General features: G+C 39.0%; 1 protein-coding gene and 1 non-coding gene across 5 annotated transcripts in view; both read right to left on the bottom strand.

Annotated features, from left to right (window-relative positions):
* Tgfbr3 (transforming growth factor beta receptor 3) overlaps positions 1–20,759 on the bottom strand; it is a 184,881-nt gene that overhangs the window by 126,004 nt on the left and 38,118 nt on the right. The gene's annotated exons all lie outside the window — the stretch shown is intronic.
* Positions 6,261–6,333, bottom strand: Trnae-cuc (transfer RNA glutamic acid (anticodon CUC)). The gene has a single exon. It is a non-coding gene; the product is annotated as a tRNA-Glu (tRNA).

Raw genomic sequence — 20,759 nt, 5'->3', positions numbered from 1 at the left:
TACTATATGCTTAATTACTTCCTCGCTACCTTAAATATTTTGAGCATCCTGAGTATCACCTACTGTACTTTTTCTTGAATATTTTGAGTTCTCATTATAAAAATGAATTACAGTGATTAAAAATTGCTGTGAAGTTTCAGTTTTTATTTCCACCAAATGCTCCCAAATTTCTATACTTTATAGTTCTGCTGACACTTTCTATATTTCTAGGGATTTTTTCTAATCCTATCTGAAAGCCTACGTCTACATCAAGCTCATCACTGACCTTCTTTTACACTGGTTCACATTCCACTTTAAGCCAGCCAGCTTTGGAGGAGGGCCATAAGGTGGCTCCCCATTCTATTTGCAGAGTAACCTATATGGGTTTTTGACATCTCTTTTCCTTGTAACTCGCTAAAACATTTTGGCTTCCTTCACGATACAAGAACCTGCTATAAACTGACACATATAATAATAATAATATGAGACAATATTAGGAACCCTGTCCATACCAATCCAATTTGAACAGCAAGCCATCAAAGAAAATGAAGCTTATGCACTAAAGGTAAACTACTAGAAACTTAGATCACACTCAAACAGCTTAAAGTTAGTTCTACTCTCCTATTGTTATTGCTTCTGAGACTTCAAGCATTTCAGAAATTCTAAGAGAAAAAAACCAGATGCATACTTAGATTTGACAGAGTTCTCATGGTTTCCCTACCCCATCATTTTTTGGTGCCCTCTCCTCGTTTTTGTTTTTGTTGTTGTTGTTGTTGTTCAGGATGAAAAGATAGCTAACATGCACATTCCAATAATGCAGATTCTTCTGCTGTAGTTCCTCAGTGGAAATTGTATTCACTACTCCTTCCTGCCTTCACTCTCCAGTCAGTGCCAGTGGGCACCATCATGGAGAACATACCCCCTCCAGGGTCCCTATCCAGGTCTGTATAAATCATCCATCATGTACCACGTAGTCCAGGGCAAACCACAGACTGAAAAGTGTCAATTCACAAGGAAAATGCACAATGGGGCCACATAAAAAAAGTCCCTCTCTGGTATAACAATACCATTTCTAAAATCAAAAGCTTTCTTCTAAAATTAAAAAAAAAATCACAATATAGAATCTCCAAGCCTTCACATATTAGAAATAGGAGTCCCACTACACCCTTTGCAAACCAAGATATTTTTTAAAAAGGGGGGGAATATACACAAATATTGAGGGTAGATATACATATAAACAGGCTCAAGAAGGTCCATTTTTTTAAGCTCTTTTCTAAAATAAGAGTTTCTTTACCCCCAAAGATAAAGTCAAAATTTATCCTAGATTTCAACCTTTCTTAAATGTAGTAAGTATAGGAAGTTGCATGGACACAATGAATGGAAGTGCACTTTTATCAAACAACCACAGGAAACTTTCAGTAGTTTATAGCAAAACTACATATTTGAGCAGAGAAAAAAAAATAAACTATGCTCTTTCAACTCCTAACTTTTACTCTCTCTCATCCAAAACATACAAGAACATGCACAACTGACACTATGAAACAAATCTCAACACTAAGAGAAAAATTAATATCTCAAGCTTTCAAAAATACACTTTCCCAAATTACTTAATGAATGTCTTCAAACAGGCCTACACCTACTTCTATTATCGTATGGCCAAAATGAGTCATAATAAAACTTTGGAATATTAAAGACAATAAGTGAGGAAATTCCAGAAAATATAAAAACTATTTCAGGGAGCCCAAACAGAACTATATTTATTTTTCTATCTAAATGCATAGGAATGAATAAACCAGCAAATAAAACAGGCACTCACAAAAGTAAATATATATCTGGCTGCAATTCTACAACATAGTCCTGCAAGTTTAATTTTCTTAAACAAAGCTAACTTCCAGCACCCCCCAAACTGCAAGAACCTCTATCTACCATGAGCAATTTAAAAACAGGCATTGGTGGGGGGGCAAAGGTATATCTCAGTGGTACAGTGGGTTCTTAGCATGCATAAGGTCCCAGGTTCAATCCCTAAGCACACACACACACACACACACACACACACACACACACACCATGGGGTTGGGGATACAGCTCAGTGGCAGAGCAGGTGCTTAGCATGTGCAAGACCCCAGTTTGATTTCCAGTGCCAAAAGTATAAATAACAGGTCTTTTTGAACATACAGCACCTAACACAGCAAATAGTACCTATGTTACACAAAGGAAAAGTTCACATTTAATTCTCTTTGACTTTAGTCTTAGTACAACTCAGTCTGGGCTACAACTCCAGTTCACAAATAACAGAAGTTTCCACAAGGCCCAGTTTTCTCATCTTTAAAACAGGGATAGGCATTCAGGATGTGGCTCAGTGGTAGAGCACTTGCCTAGCATGTGTGAGGTCCTGGGTTCAATCCCTGTCACCATAATAATGATGACGATAATAATAATACCTGTCCTAGCTAATACCCAGAGATGTCTTTCATATACTTGAAAGATTTTAGCTAAATCAGGAAGTTCTATATAAATGTAAAGATATTACCAATAAACATACAACTGATTAATAGAAAAAGACTCCTATCTCCCATTCATCCTATGCACACCCTTCAAAAGAGAAGCCCACATCATACAAGAAGAATCATTGGAATAAAGAAAGGACAAACTTGTAGTTAGAAGGTCTGGGCTCTAGTCTCAGCTCTGATGCTAACAAGCTGATTGATGGGGTCACCTCTCTTAGTTTCCTTTACCTGTGCTTCACCTGGGACTAATATTTCCTGCCTTGCCAAAATGAACTAAAGTAATAGATTATTACAAAAAAAAATTAGATAAACTTGAAAGTGAGATACCTATATAAGAAATTAATATACTAGATTTGCCCAACAAAAAAAAATCTGGACTTTAATGGGTTGTGTTCTAAAACTGATGAACAAGGAAAAAAACTGGCTGTGATCAGAGTAAGCACTGTGAGGAAGAAAGTCAACCAAGGTGGGAGTGGAGACGCCTCCCCGGTGTGCACTCACAAGAGCCAGCGTGGGTGTTCATTACCTAATGAAAAAGGGCTTTAAAAGTTGGAATTTTGAAGACATACCTGTTCTAACTCCTCTGAGTCTACTTAAGCTTGTAAACTGAAATATCAGGTCAGATTTTCTCCATTCCTGGTTAAGACAGAAGCACACAAACTCCAAATTTTAAAAGTGGATGCCCAGCATTCCAGAATAAATAGCAGCTCATGGAGAAACAACAGAAGAAGGGTAAGAGGAGAAAATAGATCAACAAACTACAACAGATCGGTCACTTTGTAATTAAAGAGAAAAGAAAATAACCTATCTCCAAGTTCAACTCAAGGCTGAATTCCTATCAGAAAACTACCAGAAGCCAAAGACTACATCTGGATAATACTTTAAATCTGAGGCCGGTCTTTGAGAAAACATTTGACAAAGATTATCAAAACATGCATTTTTCTTCCTTTCTACTCATTTTTTCTCAATTATTTTCCCCAAACTCTTGCACTTCACTTACCACTCCCACTTTTTCAACGGCAGTGGGCAATTACATAGGAAGCTGGACAGAAGAGACACTGCATATAACACATTTGTTTTAATATCTATTCTCTTTTAATCGGAGACTTCTCTTTTATAACTATGAATCAAAATGGCTCCTGAATCTTCCTAAAGTAGCAAGTATTCACTGAAGTCAAGCATCTCTTCTGTTTCAGTTGGAGGCTCCCTTTCATCTTTGTGGGGCTACATTTTGGATATCACTACACACTGTGGTTCCCATTCATTGGGCTCATCTGAAACATTAGGCTCACTCAGTAAGAGCCAACATTCGATTGTAACTTTATCCAATAGGAGCAAAATGTTTTGAAAGCAAAGTAAAGCATGAAGAAACTTAATGATACATATTCTTCTATATTCCTTTTAGATAATCAGGCTATAAAGTACTTACTTTTCCCCCTAAATTAATACAGGATTTTGACTACATTAAGATGATTATTTTCAATGATTCCCATATAATAGATATTCTGATTAAAGAAAACACCACAATGTCTTCATATATGAGTTCATCTAGTCCCTATGTACCTTACCATTTATCATCTGCCTAATTATATATCTGACATAATCAAATTATTGGCCTACCTAAGAATTCACAAATTTAGTATATTTGTCTTGAGTTATATATTTACTTTAAGAATAACATTTTTTTTTTCCTTTTTCTTGGTGCTAGGGATGGAACCCAGGTCCCTCACATGAAGGCAAGCACCCTACACTGAGCTACACTCCCTGCCTAAGGAACCAAAACTTTTATCTCTATGGCAGGCTTTGGCCTCACCTCCAGCCTGATCAAAAAAAGCAACCATGAGACCTATCTACAGTGAGCATTAGAAGACATCCTTAGCCATCTAACAATGTTTTTACAAAGCATCGGAAAGAACATATTGTTCAAAAGCCATGGAAACTGAGTTTTACAAGGTCTATATTTGACAATCTTTAGCGAAAAATTGTAGATATTAGCTCAGTGTAATAAATGAAATGTAATATCCTCCTCATATCAAGTTCAGTGTCAAAAACAAAAACAAACAAACAAAAAAAAACACTCTGGCCTTGACAAAGACCTCAAGGATTCAGACAAATAAGAATTTAGAGAAGTGTTTGTGACTTGTTTGTTTTCAAGTACTGCCTATCTTAAATCTCCCTTGGTTTTTAAGCTGGAAAGGATGCAAATGTCTGCATTACTACAGTCACCTTCCTCCCACTGCTTTTAAATGCTCTATAAAGCAGTCCCTGTGGACACCAATCTTAAACTGCCCTGGCCTTGCCAGGACAAATGTTGGCCCGTGTATTCCAGTAAGGCCATGAGTATTCTGAAGGTCAAACAAAATATGGATTATTTCCAACCAGAAAGGAAGTTTGTGCTCTCTGGAATGAGGCCCCAAGCTCAGCCTTGACTTGGTGTGCCATGAGGCAAGTAAACCAAAAACTGGGAACAGCCTTCCTTTTTAATCAGTGCTTTCTGAAGGATGCTACTGATAACAAGGAAAAAATGTGAATGTACTTGATGTTCACATCTCCCCCTGTCTTGGCTTTTTTTCTTTTTACAGATGCATACACAGCTGTTTAAAATAATAACTGTCCCTAATAAAGCTTTATATTTAAACTATGGTATGTAAATTTGGATTCCAGCACTAATCACAAAAAAAAAAAAAAAAAAAAGGCTTGACTCGGTTTTTCCTTTTATCTGTTTTACCAAATAAGTTTCCACAAATTCTTCCTGTAGCAATCACTTTCCTTGTGATAATGGTGCTTAAAAGGAAAGGAAAGATTCTAAGAAAGCGGGGGAAAGGGGGGAAAGGCATAGCTTTTTGAAATCTTCTCATGAAGAGCTAAAAATTTAATTATTTCTAACCAGTAAGGCATATGACTAGTGGCAATTTGCATGCCTATATTGCAAACGTGGAATTCTCTTTCTTCCTTTGGCATACTGAAGCAGAAAGAAATCTCAACTGTCTTTTTTTGCAGATGAGGCCTGGAGAAATTAAGGGACAGTTTAGCTAGCTGGTCAGTGGCTAGCACAAAAGGGCCCACCTGGCCATCCAGCAAGGCCTCATGCTTCCACAGCTCCATCTATAGGCTCCTGACCTTCACTCACCTTCTCTAACATGCTGGAATCTCACCCAGCTTTTGCAGCCCACCTCAGTGGTTCTCACAGCCTCCTCCGTGCCTCTGTCTTCTGTTAGAGAGAACCTTGCCCTCTCTGCATTCCTACAGCAGGTTGCTTCTCCAACAGGAACATACCATGGCTGCAAAACTGAGCCCTGTCATGACTCCCCAGCATCTAAGGAAAAGTGTTTTCTTATGAATTCTCCATAGCACCTGGGCCTTCTACTTAATAAGGATTCAATACATATGTGCTAAATGGAATTATTTGAGTAATGAATACATTCATATTTTCAAGGTTCTGTAGTAAGTGAGCAACAGAAGCAAAAATCAAATCCACATTTCACAATGATCATAACAGCACAACTTACAGGATCTGCAAGGAAAATCCACAGGTGTGTTTGGGTTTATGTGTCTGGTGAACTGCACCTTGTGCCTATGTGCACACATGTCCTCACAACAAGGAAAGAGCAGTGAAATTTCTCACTATTGACTAGGGTATGATTTTTTTTTTATTTAATTAATTAATTTATTTTTCGTACCAGGAATTTAACCCAGGGGAGCTTAACAACTAAGCCACATCCCCAGCCCTTTTATATTTTTTGTTTGTTTTTGCTTTTTTTTTTTTTTTTTTTTTGGCGGTGCTGGGGATCGAACCCAGGGCCTTGTGCATGAGAGGCAAGCACTCTACCAACTGAGCTATATCCCCAGTCTCTTATTTTTTGTTTTGAGACGGTGTCTCACTAGGTTGCTGAAGGTCTCGCTCAGTTGCTGATGCTGGCCTCAAACTGGCGATCCTCCTGCCTCAGCCTCCCTAGTCACTGTGATTAGAGGCATGCATCACTGGGCCCAGCTCTCAGTTGTGACTGTATATGTTCCCATAGCCCTAGTTGCTATTTTATATTTTTACTCTTTACCATTAAACATTTTTTAAACTGGATCATTTCCCCTTTGCCCCAAGTCTTTCTTTTCTTTTTGTTTCTTTCTTTCTTTTTTTTTTAAGGAAGTTTTGGACAGCAGGAAAGCTGAGCTAAGGCACAAAGAAAAGCTGACTCTGCACATGCCTCATTGTTTTCTATTTTCATTCCAGCGCAGTTGTGGCTGGAAACCAGCGGTTTAGGATTCCCCATGGACCTGCCGTCCCTGGTCCCTGGGGTTTCAATGTGTTATACTTTATACACTGCTCAGAGAGGTGTGATTCAATTCAATATGTTTCCTGGAGTTCTAAGGGAGGCTAATATATATTGTGTGTCTTTACAGAGGCAACCAAAATAAGTGTTTGGGGAAAAGGGGGGGAAATGGAATCAAGGGAGTATTCAGAGATGGAATTATACATACAAAAATGGGACCGTCTGTGTGTGTTTTAGAGGTGGGAGGCTTAATGTAAACATTGACTACATTTGTGCTTTTGACTTTTATACATTCTCTACATCACCACACACTTAAGCACACAACTGTTAAAAATGTTGATATAATCATTTGAAGAACGTCATTTACCCTATTATGGGTTTGGGGTATTTTGTTGTTCTTGGGGTTTTCTCCCACAATTTTTTTGGGGGGGACTGGGGATTGAACCCAGGGGTTGTCTTACCACTGAGCTACATCCCCAGTCCTTTTTATTTTTTATTTTGAGTAAAGGATCACTGAATTGCTTAGGGCCTTACTGAGTTTCTGAAGCTGACCTTGAACTTGCCATCCTCCTGCCTCAGTCTCCCAAGTCACTAGGATTACAGGCATGTGCCACTGAAACCAGCTCCCCCCAAATATTCTTAGCTCTCTTCTTCAAATACATCTGATGACTATTTCTTAATTTGAGATATGTTTTTACTGCCAACAGGATCCTCCTGTGATCCATGAACACAAGTGTCTTGCCATGGAGTAGAACTGATTCCAAAAGGCTGCTCATACCTCCTTCTGGGACCTACAACCACAGGGTCCAGAAAGAATTCTTAAACCCTGAACTCGTCCCAGTCCACTGTCCCTGGTAAAGTGCCACTTCTTCAGAGAGCTAAGTCATCCCAAGGCCAAAATGACACTTTGACCCACATAGAAATTAAAACTCAAAGGAAGTTGAGACAATTCCTCTGCTGAGAGTCATTCTCCTGCTGGGAGAGGCCTCCAGGAGTGGGCAGCCTCCAAACACACAGTCAGTCATTCCTGATGGTGATTTATTGCTTAGCCTGACACTAAATCCACAGCTTATAATAGCAGGATGTTCCCGTCGGACAACAAGGTCTCTCAGAGCAGCCACTATCACGGCCTCCTGAAGACAAAGATCACATCTCTGTGCCTGATGGCAGGGCTAGTGGTTTCACCAGCACCACCCTCCCCAGATCTGAGGATACTCACTTCTCATTTCTCTGCTCATGCTATGATTCCATTATTTCAAGTTCAGGGTGGCATGGCCATAGACCCATTATTTCAAAGATATTTACCTCCCATAATCTTTTTCCTTAAAGTACTTAAGAGAATGGGTCAGCTTCAAAGCAATGGGGACAGAAACAGTGAATTGATAATAAGAAGATGTGGGTTCTAATCTTGAGGTGGCTTCTTAGAAGCTGTGTCACTTATACAGCTCACAATCTTCCTGAGTCTTAGTTTCAGATAAATGAAAAGTAGCACATTTTGCACAAGACGGTTATAAGATTTAAATGAGAGAATTCATAAGAAAGTACCTAGTACATATTAAGTGCTTACTAACCTTTTACCTACAGAGCAATTATAATGCTAAATTCATACTTTTCAGAGGGTGTGGTCATCAATAATAAAGACCAGAAGGAATGCTTTAAACTTTTTCCAATCTTCTCAGCCAGGTTTGAGTAGAAATTGACCAGCCTCTCTGTAAAGATTTTACACCATAAATGTAATTATGCCATATTGTAATTGGCATAATTATAAATATATCAACTGTATTATACCATAACTTTACAACACAACTGTAAAGATATTAAGTATTACAGGCATAGGTGTTAATTGCCACAGTACTTATAATAGAGAAATACTGGAAAACCATCACTAATGGTACATCTGTACCATGAAAATATATATGCTACACTTAAAACAGTGCAAGTTGTACTGATGGAAAATCTTAATGACATGCAAATATTCTAATTGCAGAAAATTATGTAAAGAATGGTAAGATTTCTTGACCCTCTAAAACTATGTATATGTGTGTATATAAAATTATAGAAAAAAATTGAATCGATATCTAACTGTAAAATAGTTCCTACCTAAGGTGGGTTGATGCCAGAGAAGAGGGATTGGGAAGACAAAGAAAGGGGGCTCTGACTTTGTTCTCTGTCCCTCTGCAGCATGCAACTCTTTCACCATGCAAATGTTTTTGAGTATTACTTGTATAATTAAAAACTAAAACGTAAGCCCTACTTTATCATACAGATAATTAGAACCAAAGCAAATGCTGGTTGACTAGTTCCCTCTCTGGATGTCTTATTTCAAGACAGCATTATGCGTGGTTCAAACAAACAGACCCAGAGCCCTCTAGGAAGCAGAGAACTCTGTTCTCAACTGAGTGCCGACATCCTCTCATCAACTTGACACCTTTGGCCCAAATCCCTTGTTCTCTGTGGTCAGCGATTCTACAAACCTGGAGTATTGCCTGGACTTGATAGGATGCTGTTGTGAAAAAGACTGGCTTTGAATCCTGGCTCTGCCTGTACTTTCTGACACTTTGCCTCGGTTCTCTCATTTGTCAAATGGGGATATCTACATTCTGCAAGGTGTAGCTAATGCAGGCAAATATATGACCCCTAGTAAGTGCTCCATAAATGGCAACTGTTATCATTACTATTGTCAATCAGGAAGTTCTCTGAGTTTCAAGGACATTCTCAGCTGTAAAATGAGGGCCTACCATTTGATTACTTTGAAAGATTGGTTTTAATGTTCTACAAACACGTGCTATTGGAGAAAATGAACAAACACTTGATGAATAGTATGGCCAGGTGGCAGGACCAGAGACCAGCAACAAGAGCAAACTCAGCATTGTTAGGCAGGGCCTGGAGAATCGTGTGATTTCTGTTGACTGTTACCATATCCTCAGGTAACAAACAAAGACGGTAGAGAAGCCTTTCCTCCAGTCTAGAAAACTTCAGAATTTGGAGAAATGCATGACAGAGAGGCAGACATATTCCTATTCTTCTACTGCCAAATAGAACACATTTTCAATATCTCTTAATGCCAGCTGTAGGCCAGGAATAGCAAAGCATTAAAAAAACAGATGAATCCCTGTGACCTTCCCAAAGACAACCTTCATTATCCAGCCTTCTCAATCTTTTGGGACAGAAGATCAAGTCAAATCCCTTTGGAACCAATGAATAATAAGGTCTCTGCATGCCTAAATTTATCTTCTGGGGCTCAGTTGAAATCCCACCTTTATTAACCTTCCCAGATCCTCTCTACTAAAAGCCATCTCTCTCTGTGAACACCCATAGACTTTGTTTTTCCAGTCAATTTCTACTTTAATTAGTCATTTGCATGCCTATTTTAACTCACCTATAAGCTCCCTTATAAAGCCAAATGATGTCCAATTTGGTCATCCACTCACAAGCATTTATTTAAGCACCTTGCTAGATGGTAAGTACCATAGAAGGTTCTAGGGATACAGAAATAATAACACATTCTCCATCTTCAAGGAACACATAATCTAATGGGAAAGATGGGAACGTGTACACCCAAGGCCCATAGTGCTATCTGAGCAGGGAGAAGGAGCCTCCCTAATCCACCTCAAGGAAAGGAAAGATGAGAAGGATCAAAAACAGTTTCCTAGGGCAGGTCATATCTGAGGTGACTTTTCAGAATTAGTATAAACTACCCAAGCAAAAATACTGGAAAGGACAGATCGGTATTAAAATAAATCTGTATCAACATAGGCACATTTACTTTGGAAAACTTAGGTGGCAGTTTCTTATAAATTTATGCATACACTGAATTATACAACCCAGAAATTACATTCCTAGGTATTTACTCAAGAAAGTAAGAACATATGTCCACCAAAAGACATGTTTGCAGAAGTTCACAACTACTTAACTCCCTAAGATTCAAAGGAAACAACTCAAATATTCAACATGTGAATACATAAACAAATTGAGATATGTCCACACAATGAAATATACTCAGCATTGAAAAGGAACAAACTACTGATACACGCAACAACCTGATTGTTGACTCCCCAAAACATTTAGCTATGCCAAAAGAAGCCAGACACAAAAGAGTTCATGAAATTTCAAAAGGGATAAAATAATCTATAGTGACAAAAAGAAGATCCAGGGGCTGGGATTGTGGCTCAGTGGTAGAGCGCCTGCCTAGCATGCATGAGGCACTGTGTTTGATTCTCAGCACCACATACAAATAAATAAAATAAAGGTTCATCAACAACTAAAAAGTATTTTTAAAAAAAAAAAAAAAAAAGCAGATCCTAATGGCCTGGGACTAGGGATCTTGACTACAAAGGGGCAGAACAGAATTTTCTTTGGGGTGAAGGAAAAGGAATAGATAGTAGAAAAATGTTATATATATATATATATATATATATATATATATTTTTTTTTTTTTTTTTTTTTTTTTCTGGTACTGGTGATTGAATCCAGGGGCACTCTACCACTGAGCCACAGCCACAGCCCTTTTTAATTTTTATTTTGAGACAAGGTCTTGCTAAGTTGTTTAGGGCCTCAACAAGTTGCTAAGGCTGACCTCAAATTTGTAATCCCCCTGCCTCAGCCTCCCAGGTCACTGAGATTACAGGCATGGTCCACTGTGCCCCACTCATTACAAGTCATTTGTCCTCAAAGACCAGAAAAACAATGAACAGAGTTATTAGTCTGTTCCTGTTATGCTCCACTCTAAATATTTTAAAAAGCAGAATTTAACAGGAAAAAAAATGGTTTTACCTAAAAAAAGTTCTGCCCTATTAAAAATAACAAAGACATTTATTGATTCAAGCAAAGATGACATCTTACTGAGGAATGGCTTCTGTCCCTTCTTCTCCACCACTTCCTGTCCCATCCTGGGCTTCTAGCAAAGGTTTGCTTCTTGGGGTGGGCCCTCTATAGGTGTGAGGTAAAACACCAAGCCTATGGCTGGCATGTGATGTAAAGCGTCTTAACGACAATCATAACAGAGCCAGTGGGGCACATGTGGTCTGGCAGTTACATCATGAAATGGTACTGGTTGCTATTCTCAGCATGTGTCACTGACTTACTGACAAAACAGTTAAACATAAAAAGGAACCAGTATCAGTGGTAATTGGGATAGAGTCCCTGGGTGAGTAGGAATAAGAAAACTCCAACAGTAATCCCCAAACCACCTATTTCTCCAGTTTCAATTTCCTTCTCCAAACATTTTCAAAAAGTGCAATTACCAAACTAAACTGATTCGGGTTGATTGCTGCTTCCTTTCCCTGGTGTGAAGGCACCACAAGATCAGCAAGAAGAAACACAAAGGACTCCAAAGATCCTCCCCTTCTTAAGGTTTCTTTGTATGCATGCCATACGAGATAATTCATTAAGTTCCAGGTCATGATAGTACAGTCCCTGGCACACAGAAGGCACTTGAAAAAATGTTTACAGAATGAGTACAGGACAGTAGGAGAAAGCATCTGAGTGTGGACAGCAGAAAAAGCCTTGACTCTCTTGGCGTCCCTTTCTTAGCCAACCTATTCACAACAATAATAGTTCATGTCATCGAAAAGCTGAAAAGGAGCTGGTGTGGGTAAGGTTGCTGTCACTCACTGCTCACTGAATGAATAAATCTATTCAGTTTCTCTGACCCTCATCCAGAATGCAAGGTAGCTATGGCCAGTGCAGGCACGACTCCCAAATGACTTGTTATTCACCTCATTGGCCAACTGGGAATAGATCCCCGAGATCATAACAGTTCAGCTGCAAAACATCCAGAGCAGCATCTTGGTCCACAGCTTCATCTGTCCCAGGGTACTGGCTTTACAGTTCACCCTGAGCTCAGCTTTCCAAGCTTGACCCACACCAGGGAAGGTCGCTCACTAACAGTCCTCACCCCTATGCCTTCCTCAAGAGAACCTAAGGATCATAATGGCTACAGAATAAGCCTGGAAACTTTTACTTCTTTCCCTAGTTACAATCAGCAGAGAGCACCAGATTCACCAGTATCAATATTCACATCCATGATGACATCTCAAATGTCACCAATCAACCCCACCCTCACCTCCATCAATATTTTGCCTTCATTAACTAGCCACAGGAAAAAGAGTCTGCCAAATGGCAAACTCACATTTCACACAGGCCTGTTAGCCAAGACAGGAAGGAAACGTCAAATCCGTGGCCCAGTGTATAAATGTTCAGCACTGAAGTGAATGGAAACCAACAGGACACTTGAGGTTATACTTTAACTTAAATCCTTAGTTAAGGCAAACTAAAGCTGAGTTAGTTCAGCTCAACAACAGGAGAGTTCATAAGGAATTATTCCAAGCAAACGGTGGAAGCCACCCCTTAAACACTGGCCTTAAGTACTGGATGGAGAAGCAAGTGAACTGAGCTTCGCTCTCTTCCCCACAGTGATAGGTCCCCTCTGGATGGGTCAAGCTCCAAGGCACACTGTGAGATAGGGAATGAGGACTTCTAAGGGCAGAGGCAGACCTGAATTCTTCTGGGATGAAATTCTGGTTTAAGACTACTCCCATTGCTGAAGTCACAACCAGTAGCACCCCTACCCCAAGTCTCTCTCCCCTTTTCTCCCTCAAGTCCTTTTGACATATAGTCAGAGCAGGACAAGAAGGTGCTTGAAGGCCTCCTGAATACAATGAATGTGTGCTTTAAATTTTATGGCTAAGATTGGCTTATATGCAGGTAAAGGAGTTCTTCTTTCTCTGGTTCATGTTCCTTAGCATCTGTTTGGTTGGCAAATCACCAATGCCAGCCTTCTCTACCTCCCCAGTGTTTCCTCCTGTACCAGGATTCCTGGGCCACCACCCAAGCAGACTCACAGTAACAAGACATGATGTGGGGTAGGGAGCCCTGGAATGGCACTGCAAGATCCAGGCACTGGCTCTGGCTCTTGCAAAAGGCTATACCCAAGTGAGAGCAAAAGACACAAATAACAAAAGGATGCAGCTATGAAATTGGGGAACCTAAGAATGTCAGTAGCATCCAGAACATAGCAGAACCCTCAAAGGAAGTTCTGGGCTTCAAAGTGTGCTCCAAGATGTCCATGAATCGCCACTTGCCATGGTAAGTTATAATTACCAAGGGTGCTTTGGGTACAAAAGACCATCATTGTGAAATAAAGAACTCATAGAGGACAAACTCCAAAGTTGGTTCGTGCAAACAAAGATCCATTCTAAAGGTGGAGACCCAAAGATAGCTTTATAGTTCACATGAAGAGAGGACCTAAAATGTGATTTTGAAAAAGTTAGATCCTAGATACTGAATGCTACTTCTTTAAACTCATAGCTAGAGGCCAGGCCTAGGCAATGCAAGACTGCATTCTGCAACCTGCTGGTCCCGGGCCATGGTCTTGGCCTCTGTCTTTCTCTGACATAACCAAGATAAGGCTCACCCTGGCATGCTCTGCCTGGTGAAGAATGCTACAAGGAATTGAGTACTGGTGTATGTCTCTAGGGTAGTATGCTTCCCAGCTACTTTTGTTTGGTATGTCTTTGTTTTGGTTTAGCCCTGGTAATCTGGCAAGTAGTCTATTTCCAGGGGGGGACTCTGTCTGTGGTGTGGATGCCCAGGCTTGAGGTCCTCCTTCATTTTCATAAACAGAGCCCAGTTGCCACAGCAACTAGTGCTGTGTGCAGCTGCTAAATAGCAGAGGTCACTGAGAGCTTTCTTTGGGTTCTACAGTTTGTTCCTATGCATCTGTGAACAGTGGTACACAGGAGCTGCAGTAATACCAGCCAGTAATTCATACAGAAGCTGGTCCTGAGGAGCAACTGCCAAACCAACTGCTACACACAAATGGGATTTCAGGTGGGGCCCAGACCCTACCTGACAGATGTTAGCCAAGGGCACAGGAAAAGTCAAGGGCATAAAGAGTGGCAACTCTCTCCCTGTGCATTCAACAGCCCCCAGAGCAGTGAGAGGGTACAGGGCCAGAGCTCAGTGCAAAAGGAAGGATCTTGGAAAACTGAAAGTGAAGTTGGGCCAGTAACACTTCTGCATCACATGGGCCAATAAGATGCTTTCTCTGCTTCCCAGTGAGGTAGGACACTCTTTTCCCTACACCCACAAGCAGGAAACATATCATGCCTCAGCCAGCAAGAACTTCTGAGCCGGAGTCCCAAAGGTCTCTTCTAGTTAGAGACCATCGCTACTGTTTCCACCTTCCCAAGGCAGCTCTTTGGAAGGCCACAGATCTGCTACACATGTGATACAAACTGAATAGAGGCCAGGCATAGCCTGTGGAAACACACACACACACACACACACACACACACACACACACACACACACGGCTGCCCGGCTGCCTGGAAGTGTTAGGGAAGATCTGATTCTCCAAAATGCAGCTTCTGCCTTCCAGATAGATGCTTTCCAGCAAAAACAACCATAAAAATGAGGCTGCTCTATAAGATGGGTCCCCTTCAGTCTGGCAAAATCAAACCACTGGTTGGGGCCCCAGGAAGCTATAGAACTGAACTGAGTATAAACTTCATTTAACAGTCTTTCAGACCTGATCCCATGTTAACGACATGGAAGATATAAACATGCTTTGGCCCCAGCATCACTTTCAGAGACAAGTGATTATTTAAAACTTAAACAAAATTAAGGCTTACCATTCCTAGAAACATATGCTTCTGTCTTTATCAATCAAGAGCCAATTAGAACACTACATGGAGAGGAAAATGGGATAGAAGTTCCCTAATTCAGTGTAACTTAAAGATTAGCCTGAAGACGTGGGTCAAACATGTTTTGCAAACAGGACCGAAATGTTTTACATAGAGGATTTTATGTTATTCCCACCACTGTATTTTATTACAGGGCAAAGGAAACCTAAACAGTTAAGAAGTTTGTCCTTAGGCAAACAGTTCAATAATTTAGACTTCAAAGACTCCATATTAACCTCTGTTTACACAAAGTAATATGTTTCCTTTGCCTGCTAAACATCAAAATACTTCGCAATTAATTACCTCTATTTTTAAAAGGACTCAAGTCCTGTTAAATATAATGCCCAATGTACTTTAAGCTGGGGGGGGGGGGGAGGGGATGTGCTCAAAATCTCTGCCAAGACAATTTGAAAGGGATTTGATTAACATAGACAGTTTAAAAATACTTTTCTTCCAAAATTATAATTTTTTCCTGTATTATTTTTGTTTCCCTTATGCCTATGAATGCTGTGAATCTAATAATCAAACAGTAGCTCTTTTGTCCCCTTAGAAATTCAACAAAGTTAAGATTCCAAGCTTAGAAAATTCAAAGTTATTTCATTTTCTAACTAGTCAGTACTTAACTTCTTTTCTTCAGGACATTCCCAGTTCTAACCCTAGAAGCTAGCACCCATTGAGAAGTACACAGGGAAGTACAAGGAGCCATAAGTGAGAGAGAGCATCACAAATAATAAGGTCACCTTTGATATATGGACAAATAATTAATATTCCCTTGAATCTGTATAGGGATTTTTTTTCCCCATTTGGTACCAGGAATTAAAGCCAGGGGTCCTTAACCACTGAGCCACATACCCAACCCTTTTTATGTTTTCATTTTGAGACAGGGTCTTGCTGAATTGCTTAGGGCCTTGTTAACTTGCTGAAGCTGGCTCTGAACTTGGTGATCCTCCTGCCTCAGCCTCCTGAGCCAATGGGATTACAGGTGTACCCCACCACACCCAGCTATGTAGGGATTTTTAAATTTTCAAAGTTCTTTCACCCATTTCCCATTGTAGTATCTTCAAAATATACACATTTGAGAGTAATATTACACTGATGGAGTGTCACATTGTGCCAGGCTCTCTGCTAAGCACTTTCCATACAGTAGTGGGTTATTCCTCATAACAACCTTGAGATATACTCTTATTGTTTCTATTTTACAGATATAAAAATCTGTAGTAGAGTGATATTAAGTAATTCACTCAAAGTCATGAAGTTATTGAATCAAATGATTAGGCCAAGCCAGGCTGCAGGTAAGGGTGGAACCTAGACTGGCAGGCAGGTTAGCCTTTCCGGTTCCAAAATCAAAGGGTGCTTCTTCCAGAGAAAATACTGAATCAAGATAACCCAAGCAATATGCTAATGAGCTCCAAACTAAATATGCATTCTCCCTCCATGAAAAGCTCAGCCACCGGCATATTAAAGAGAAATATAAACACCAGAATTCCTTGATTCTCAAAATTCTCAGCTTATTTCATTTTAATTTTATATTTTCTACAATGTTAAAAAGTCTTTGCAAATTACTTAAGAAAAGTTTAATGCCTCCAAAGAAAGGAACTATTTGGACATTATATGTCAGAGTTTTCACTACATTTTTCTTCTACACTATAATGTTTTAATGACATTTTACAATTCATGTTTCTGGCAACCTGATCATTAACACTGAAAGTAAAGCTAAGTTCATGTAACATCATACATCACCAGGGGCTGCAGTTTGAAGCTACTATTCAGCTGGGCTGATTCAAAAACAATTTTGATAGCATAGTATACTTCTGCCTCTGATAAGATTAGAAACTTTTCCTTTCTAAAAAATCTTCCCCTACCAAACATGAAAGGATTTTTTTTAATCTGAATTATTTCAAAGTTGCATATAATAATAGATACTTCTCCTGAGATCTTATTTCCTCCCCTCTGAGGGGTTCCTCTTCTCTTTAGGCCCAAAGAACAGGCTATGATACACAGTGAAGGCAATGTTTGTTTTCTTTGCACTAAATTGAAAATAAATTCACATTTGAAAGTTCAGAGTCAATCTTTAATTGCATCATTTAAATAGTGCACTCTGCACCAAGTTCCTATGGCTGCGAGAGAAAAAGCAGAACCCAAGATGAAAAGCTTTGTCTCCATTCTTACAGAGCTTCCATTCTAAGAAAGTGACAGACAACAAACAAATATGCTAAGTTGAGATTTTAAAGCTAAAGAAGCCCCACCTCCAGGAAGGACAAGTACAATAAGGCAGGAGTTTTGTGAAAGTGGGGCCCAGTGACCCAGGCACTGACTATCCTCTGTCTGGCTCACAGCCCCATCACAGGCTCAGTGGAACAAATCTCTATGCCAGTGTGTTCCCAACTGGTTCAGGACAGCTCAAACTACAAATCTAAGCCTCCCTTCTATTACCAACAGGGAGCAAAGTCCTTTGAGCTCTCTCAATTTTGACACAAACTACCTGGTTACTTTTAGACAACACCTGATTATTCCAAATCTATTTGCTCACTGTAACCATCCAGATGGGTGATTTGTTACCCAAATTCTATGGAGCTTTACAGGGTGGCTCTAGGGGGCTGAGAAGAGATGAACTGCAGTCCATTATAAAAAACAATTTCCCAAGAGTCAGAGATTTTTCAAATTCAAGCAAAGACTGGGGGCTCAGTCAACAGGATATTAGAAAGGTGATCTTGTGTATCAGGCTGAGTTGGGTCAGATAATCTCTAAAGATTCTTAAAATGCCATCATACCACTAGAACTCTACTGTGCCCTAGGAACACAAAACCTTCCCAGATATAACTTATCCTAAAATATTACTTGGGAAAAAAACATATTACTTGGGGATAATGTTGTTAATGAAATAAAAAATTCAGATGTCATGAAGAAATAAGCAACCTAAAATATGCCACCTGTTAACTAAACAATAATTGCAACAGCACATAAATACTAATAACTGCAGCTTAGCAGTGCTTAGTAAGTGACAGGTAGGGCTTTTGAGCACAGTATCTCATCAAATATTCAAAGCAATACGGTGAGGTGGATACTAGTAGTGTTTCTACTTTACAAATGAGAACACGTGTTTCACCACCTCTTGGTGTCAGAGCTGAGAGTGTACCCAGATCTCTGGTCCTCAAGTCAGTGCTCTGCAGCATCGTGCTCTGGAAGCTGCCTTATAGGGTGGAGACCATTTTCCTCTTAGATTGGGTTACATGAATATCCTAGAGTAATATCCCAAAATGTAAAAGAAATCTTGAAATTTAATGAATGAAACTCTTTTGATAAAAGATAATCATAAATTTCTACTTTAGATAGAATTCATACTGAACTTCCTTGACTATAATTTACTAAATTGTGGAAGCTCTTGGAAAGTTAGTTCAGCTTCCAAATCTTAGGTCCAAGTAGTAGCTTAAACACTGCAAGATTCTGGCTCAAAATCAGTCACAACATTTTTCCTATGACAGTATAACAAACACACACTGTATTAGATATTTATATTTCTGCTAAATATCAGAGATGCCCAAATTGGTGATTATGACACAGCTTGTCCTTAACTGTGGCAGTTTCCATTACAAAATCCAATTTATGAAAATGCAGGATCCTGTTTAAAAATTGATTTAAACTGATATTTAATATGATAATATACTATTGAATTCCCTCTCCCTTTTGTTTCTTCATTTGAAAACATGAACCATCAAGTCTCCTTTTAGTCCACTTAAAATACAAAAGAAAAATGTGAACTCCAAAGTTTGGGATTCTCAATACATCCCAGCTGGAGTGTTGTGTTTTTTTTTTAATCTGTATTTACAAATATTAATGATATTTAAAGTTCTTAGCAGTTAATTTCTTTAAAAAGCCAAAGCACAAAAATAACAAATTAACTTCAAAAAGCTTAAAAGTATACAGCACATATACAACTGCTTCAATTTAGACATTGGTAGTATATTAAGAACTTATGGGCTGGGGTTATGACCCAGTGATAGCACGCTTGCCTGGCATGTGTGAGCCACTGGGTTTTGATTCTCAGCACCACATACAAATAAAGGTCCATTAACAACTAAAAAAAAAAAAATTAAAGAACCTATTAACAAATTTAAATTATTTACATAAAATTTATAAATATTCACATGAAATAGGTTTATATACATACACAATATTATGGCAGAAAATTTCTAGGAAATCATACTTTTTAATTTGTGATATATATAAACTGATGAAAATACTCAGAAATAATTTAAAATCTTTCCCATTATACTAAAATCCAAGAACTATTAAAACTTCTGATTTTCAAGGGAACTTCAAAAGAAATTACTTTAGGCACAAAAAGTCAGAACAAGGCCCTCAAATCCCTTCCTCACAAATATTACTGCATCATGTCCTCTTCATCTCTATCCTTGCAAATACCACACCTGGACAGCTGCTATATTGTTCCATAATGCCTGTGCTGGCAAGAGAGCATATTTTGAGTAACAGTGATTTCGATTCACAGAGTTTGGAGTTGAAAGAAAATTGGGGATCATATTGGCAATCCCACTTATCTGCCAGTTGACTGACTAATACAGAGGAGCTAAATGGCTTCTCCTAGCATCAAGCCTCCTTGATGGAGTCCTGCACTAAATCTTTATTTGGGTCAGAAAAAAAGAGTCCTTCCACTAAGTTATCTTTTCTGTATTATTCTTAAACTTTTTGGTTTACGGATTCTTTTTTGCTTTAAATTTACTGAGGACTAACTGGTCATGGTGGTGCTTGCTGGTAATCCCAGCTACTCATGGGGCTGAGGTAAGATGATCACTTGAGCCCAGGGTTTCGAGACCAGCCTGAGCAACATAATGATAACTTATCTCAAAAAAAAATTACTAGAGGCCCCAAAGAGATGTATTTATGAGTTACATACATCAATATTTACCACTATAGAATTAAAACTAATTTTTGAAATATTTATTACTTTAGCTAAGTGTGGTGGTGCACATTTGTAATCCCAGTGACTTAGGAGGCTGAAGCAGGAGGATTACAAGTTTATAACTTTGCAAGACCCTGTCTTAAAATTTAAAAAATAAATAAAAAGGGTCATGGATGTAGTTCAGTGGTAGAGTACCCCTGGGTTCAATCTCCAGTACCACACACAAAAAATTTATTAATTCATTCAAAACCAGCAACAAACTCATTACGTGTTAATGTAAATAGTATTACTAGTGGAAAATCATTGTTTTCTGAAACAAAACATAGTATTACTAGTGGAAAATAATTGTTTTCTGAAATAAAACATAAGTTAGTGAGCAGAGCATCATTGTTCCACATTGTTC

Source organism: Callospermophilus lateralis, chromosome 7, assembly GCF_048772815.1.
Source record: "Callospermophilus lateralis isolate mCalLat2 chromosome 7, mCalLat2.hap1, whole genome shotgun sequence".
NCBI classification, from domain to species: Eukaryota; Metazoa; Chordata; class Mammalia; order Rodentia; family Sciuridae; genus Callospermophilus; species Callospermophilus lateralis.
Note: the sequence above shows the minus strand (reverse complement) of the source record. Positions and strands in the feature narration are given on the sequence as shown.